Genomic DNA, 6820 nt, shown 5'->3' on the forward strand with positions numbered 1-6820 from the left:
AACATTGTCACCTTTATAAAAGTGTTGGTACATTATAAGGTCCTGCATAGGACAATGAACGAAAGCGCTAGATCGCTTCAATTTATCTTAGTGATCGTTTGCTAAGCGATATTTAGCGATATTCTTTTCTTGTTGCAAGTAAAGGAATTTCAGTATACTGTTGAGTGTAATCAAATATAGTAAAGACTTGTAAAGAACGTCTTGCTTTACAAATAGAATAGCAAATATCGATTCCCATCTTAATATTGCTTTAACATTTCTTTGATTGATTAATTGATTTATTAGGTTTTAACGCCACTTTCTACTACTTCATGGCGGTCATATATTTAAATTGAAAGCCGGACTGCCTCGAGAGAACTATCGATAGTCGGTAGGTAAACTAACAATCCTAGTCAATTTAGATTGGAATCGAGAACACTTGCCATAATATATATAACCTAGAACATAACCTCATTGTTGACAGACAAGTGATACAGTAGTAAGACTATTTAAACCACCTGCCTACCGATATCTCAAAGACTTCATTGAAGTTCATTGTTAACCGCTAATTAATATTTATTTTGGTTAATTATTGCTCTACTTACCACTCTTTTATAATGTACCTATTGAAGGATAATCAAAAAGGAAGCATATACTAACTATATAATAAGCAATTATTTCTCACATAGTTCACAGTATAAATATGCTAATGATAGTAATTTTGATAAATGTAGGATTAACTAGATGGTAATGCACAATCTTGCAAATTATAACCGACATGTATGACCAACAAATATGTCCTTGATGAAATGTAAAATCCCATCGTAGCATATATTGACTGTTATGATCGTAGTTCCCGCTAAGTTTTGATTGACGACGTCCATGTGGAACCCCAAACAAGACATAGTTTGGAGTTAATTATGGTTCAAAGTTTGTATTAAGGATGTACTTAGGTGAGGTTAGGTAAAAATTAAGAGAATTAAGAAATTTAGAAATTAAAATTGATACTATAAGCTGGTAGAGCATCAATTAAGGATAAAGATAGGCTAAACATATTGATAGGTCATGAACTTCATTTTCGAGATATTTGAAAAGATTTAAAACCTCACCTAGGTACAACCATAGAAATTGCTCCATATGAGGGGATTCGAGGGGAAAAATCCTTTTTTTTTAAATATTGGATTTCCCTTTTTTTTTTCTCTAGAAATGAACTTGATCCTATACTTAAAATAAAAAAAAATATAAAAAAGGATCACGCTAATTAAAGCTCACAATCTGCCTTCGAAAGAATCAAACATTTTTGTTAAGGTACTGTTTTTCTGTTAAACTAATAGGAGAAATAGAGGTTGTATCGAAATAGAAAAACAAACTTTATTACAGAAATCGCTTAAATGTTTTTTTAATTTAAGTAAAGCTTATTTGAAAAAAATAATAAAACATATAGGTCACCGATGAGTTAAAAAGACATTTCAATTTTTATAAAGGGAGATAATTTGAAGTTTTTTCAATGATAGAATCATTTAAAAAGTCAACGGCCAAAACTAATTGATTTATTTGGTTGCTTTTCATACCATAGCATTATGAAACAACTAATAGTGTACTAAATAAAATTTGAAATTGAAAAAAAACATGTTTTTTTGTTGAAATATTTGTACACACGAGCATCCTTGAGAAGGACTCATGGGCCTCTATAAACGTGTAGGATTGTTTGACCTTTGACTGTATTAGCTATCTTGTTGATTGGGTTTTATATATTGTGATGTTTAATGTTTGGCGTCTCAAACTTCTCGTTAAGAGCGTTTATAATGACGTTTCTCGGAAACTTCTTCTGTAATCTGAACCGCACTAGTGACATATTTTCACGGTCTCAATTCTTGAGATAACAGAAGAGTCGTCTGATTTGTAAATTAACTGGTTGTGATGTTTTAACAGAGTGAAAATAGGCATGGCGGTTGACGTAGAGCGGGTGAATCATGCCTATCAGGAGACACTTATCCAGACTATGACGTAAACTCCTTCAGAACTACAATACGTTGACCTCAAAAGAATTTGGCTATATTTCTTTAATTCCTTTTGGTCATACACCTCATGACTTTTCTACGTATATTTACATCTCTGGCTTTCAAATTCTGGTTCGAGCATACATATTCAGTTAAATCCAAAACTTTAATCACGTGGTCAATAACACTGCTGATGGAATGCTATTTTCAAACGGTATCATAAGAATAGAAGGTAGTGAATTGGTCCTTACATGATTTTATAACAAACCAGTCAACAATCCTTGATGAAAAAATAGGAAACAATTAAAAAGTTCAATTTTGCTATTCTTGTTTCTCTCCCTTTTGATCATATATTTCTTAACAATTCTACGTATGTATACATCTTTGTCTTTTAAATATCTAGGTTTGGGCGTTACAGGTGAAGGTAAATCAAAGAAAGTGTTTCGGACGAATAAAAGAATTACTTTTATTAATCTTGTCAACGTGCTGGGTCTCGGAGTTCAGGAGGTTAACTCTATTTGTTACCTTGATTTGTATCTTCGTTGATAATTGGTGGATTTGAACATCGGTAAATACACTCATCATGGATACCAGGAATGCATATTTTTTTTTGTGTCAGAAGCACGTTTGATTTACCAAAGACTCATCAGTGACACTCGAATAAAAAAATATAACAATAAAAGTAACAATATAACAGTATACTTCATTTGGAAATACTCAGACGTATATTTACATGTATAACAAGAGGCAAAATGCATAGTCATTTTTATGGTTACTACAAAATAATGTTAACATATAATCATATAATATAGAACCTAATTACAATATTTTAACTAATTTCTTGGTAAAAAGTGATAAGTTCTTAAGAACAGTACAAATACAGCACAAAGTTAATTAGCATTAAGGACCAAAAAGTTTGTTGCATCTGATTTACACTTTGAAATATTACTATGCTATGTGAAATATGGGTTTTTCATCTGAATTATGCATATATCATATTGAAACTGACTTTTTCATCCGAAGCAATGCTATATATCATATAAAATATGACTATTGCATGTGGAATATGTCTGTGTCATGTAAATATGGCTATTTCAGGTAATTTTTTTTTTTTATCAAAAATGATGAGCTGTTTCTTGTTTAAGATCAAGAAAAACAAACTTTGACAAATTTTGTCAAAAGCACACCACAAAGTGACAGAACTTTTAAGGAAGATGTAAAAGGAAAATTGTATCGCCCTAAACAAGTTTATAGGCGTATTATTGCTGGTTACATTTTGTATATAGTTCAAAAATTTAATGAACAATCAAATTGATTGTTGACCTCTTAAAACATTAGCAAACAATTTGACTTTGTTGTACCATTTATACAACAGACACTACAAGATAATAATTTATAAATTTGGATCGATCGAAGAGCAATGTGTCCGACTAGGTTGATATGTCTTCCTGTAGACTGTTACCTTCTAAAATAGAACGAACGTTGAAAATAAGACTACGTATGTTCATCCAATAAAAATATTTAGTTTTATATATATATCATATTTTCCCTCCGGTTTATATGATCCGTTCATCCTATATTGACTCTTGAAATTCAAGAGTCTATCTAACAATGAGGGTACATTTTATATGGCCTTCCAAATACCGTTTCGATTCCTAACATCACTGAAGAGACATTTTTTGTCGAAATTCGGATCTGGTGTACAAAAAAAATATTAACACCTTGTGTTTGTGGCATAACATCGTGGCCACAAGTTAATTGTTTTCTGTTTAGTATTAAATTTATATTAAGATCCATTTTGTTACATCTTGTGATCAATTTTATTTGGCAATCGCCAATGGCAGTCAGCAGGGTTAAAGAACATCAGTTGTTCGACCTGTTAGTCTTCACTTTTTTGGTCTTTTGGAAAATGTTGTTTGCGCTGTATTTAGACCCTTCTACAACGAAATTTGTTTTACATGCACACGTATAAAAATTGCGGTTTTTATCCAACGCAATCATAGGTTTGAACGTAGTTTTCAATTTAGACTCGTTTATATATATATATTATATATATGTAGGTAATGAGTTTTGGCATCACAGCCCATGAAACAAATATACGTCAGAGTTAATGTTAATATAACCTTGTGTCTGTTAGAGTAAGGATTCGGTTCCAGTACTTAAAATCTTTCAATCCTTTATTGGTGAATTTTTCATAGATAAATAAAATCGTATAATTAAAAAGTAATGAATGGAGTTGTTAAATTCGATGTTTACCTTTTTGTGCTTCTTTGCCATATTTGTTTGTTTTATAGTGATTAAGATTATAACACAATATTGACTGCTGTTCCCCTAATGTGTTTACATTTTTATCTATTGTGTCTGTTTGTTTTTTTCAATCATCGGTGTCAATGTAATGGCATTAGATGCGACTGTCATACAAGTGAGAGTTTTAGCTAGCTATAAAATCAGGTTCAATCCACCATTTTCTATGCCTGAAAATGCCTGTACCAAGTCAGGAATACAACATTTGGTTATCCATTCGTTTGATGTGTTTGAGCTTATGATTTTGCCATTTGATTAGGGACTTTCAGTTATGAATTTTCCTCGGTGTTCAGTATTTTTTTTCTTTTCCTTAAAACACCAAAGATCAAGGAATGAGGAAATGAAAATAGAATTAATCTGTAGGGCATTGTAGTGCACGGCATTCAATAATGACCAAAACTCACAACTTATCCCGATATTACAAACTATCAACAGATTCAAAACAGAAAAATCGACTGTCTGCGTTATGCTATTACAAACATGGCAAACAGTAACCAACGGTAACCCCTAAATTATAGGCTCATAACTAGGGAAAGACACACAAAAAATGCAACAATATTAAAATCGTATAATAAAAAAGTAATGAATGGAGTTGTTAAATTCGATGTTTACCTTTTTGTGCTTCTTTGCTACATTTGTTTGTTTTATAGTGATTAAGATGATAACACAATATTGACTGTTGTTCCCCTAATTGTTTACAATTTTATCTATTAATAGTGTCTGTTTGTTTTGTTCACGCATCGGTGTCAATGTAATGGCACGTGATGCGACTGTCATACAAGTGAGAGTTTTAGCTAGCTATAAAATCAGGTTCAATCCACCATTGTATACATAAGAAAATGCCAGTACCAAGTCAGGAATACGACATTTGGTTATCCATTCGTTTGATGTGTTTGAGCTTATGATTTTGCCATTTGATTAGTGACTTTCAGTTATGAATTTTCCTCGGTGTTCAGTATTTTTTTCTTTTCCTTAAAACACCAAAGATCAAGGGATGAGGAAATGAAAATAGAATTAATCTGTAGGGCATTGTAGTGCACGGCATGACCAAAACTCACAACGTATCCCGATATTACAAATTATTAATAGATTCAAAACAGAAAAATCGACTGGCTGGGTTATGCTATAACAAACATGGCAAACAGTAACCAACGGTAACCCCTAAGTTATAGGCTCATAACTAGGGATAGACACACAAAAAATGCAACAATATTAAAAATGTTTGTGAGCACTAGTACTGATATTCATATAACGTTTAAATGTTATCTTCCTGAAATGTGAATATTTTTTGCAAATGTACTTTATACACGTTTCCATCATGATCAAACATCCCATTGATAGGAAGTAGTGTTGTCAAATCGTACACTTTTGCCAAACCGGTTACTCGTATAATCGTTCGACCGATTAACCGGTTAACCGGCACTTTAAGTTAATGTTTGAAGGCATTATCAATAGTACCCTACACATTGATATAAGAAGATGTGGTATGAGTATCAATGTGACTACATTCCATCCAAGTCATAAATTTATGTTTTTTATAATATGATGAATTGTAGTTTGGCCTTTGGTTTTATAAGGCTTGTCTGTGAAGATTCCTGTCGAAGTTTTACTTTTAATAATCAAATACACGGTATCAACTATGGCGTTTGTACTAACTTCAAATTGAAAAATAAAAAAAACGTCTTGATCTCGTAGAATTAAATGTTTGAAACCGATGATTCTTCCATTTTGTCTTGTTGTCTCCGAAAATAATGTGAGGTGTTTCAATTAAAATTAATTAATCCTGACATTTGTATCATCAAGTATACATTCACGTTTGTTTGCTTTTTACAGTTTTTGAGTTAGCATTTAGTTTAAAGTATGACAAAGACTTGCACGACGGGGATTGCTCATTCAGATGTTGGTCTACACAATATAAGATCAAAAATTAAATAATGAAGAAAATAGTAAAATTTAATCGTATTACTGATTAAAAATTACTGTTAAAAAAACATGAAACTAATTATGTTTCCTTAAGATCTTGCCCCGAGCTGAGAGACGAGTTCTAATTAATTTTATGTTTTTGGATTAACAATACCAAACAATTTACAATTGATTTGTCAAATTAATTACCAAGACGACAATTTTTAAAGAAAACACAACTATTTAATGATTTCAATACAAATCTATATCAAATCTATTAAAATTGAAAAAAAAGTCCTGTTAACCGGTTAGCGTTTTTGGTATTCGGTATTCGGTCGTTCAAACGGTTAACCATTGACAACACTAATAGGAAGTGATGATATCTAGAATACTAGGTTGAAAGTAGTCGGAAAATAAAGAAAGAGACCAGTGTTGACTATTTGTAGACCAGTCTTTGTTCTTAACTTTAAATGCAACGTTGAAGCATGTATATCTTATTTTCAGGGCTTTGGTTTGATCTGACTGGGATCAAAATCCGCCACCAGACTACCCAGGAGGTAAGTTCGATGTAATTAAAATATGATTGAACCGCAGTCAATCAATTTGAAAGCTGACTTTCGAAAATTAATGCTTAT

This window comes from Mytilus edulis, chromosome 10, assembly GCF_963676685.1.
Source record: "Mytilus edulis chromosome 10, xbMytEdul2.2, whole genome shotgun sequence".
Lineage (NCBI taxonomy): Eukaryota > Metazoa > Mollusca > Bivalvia > Mytilida > Mytilidae > Mytilus > Mytilus edulis.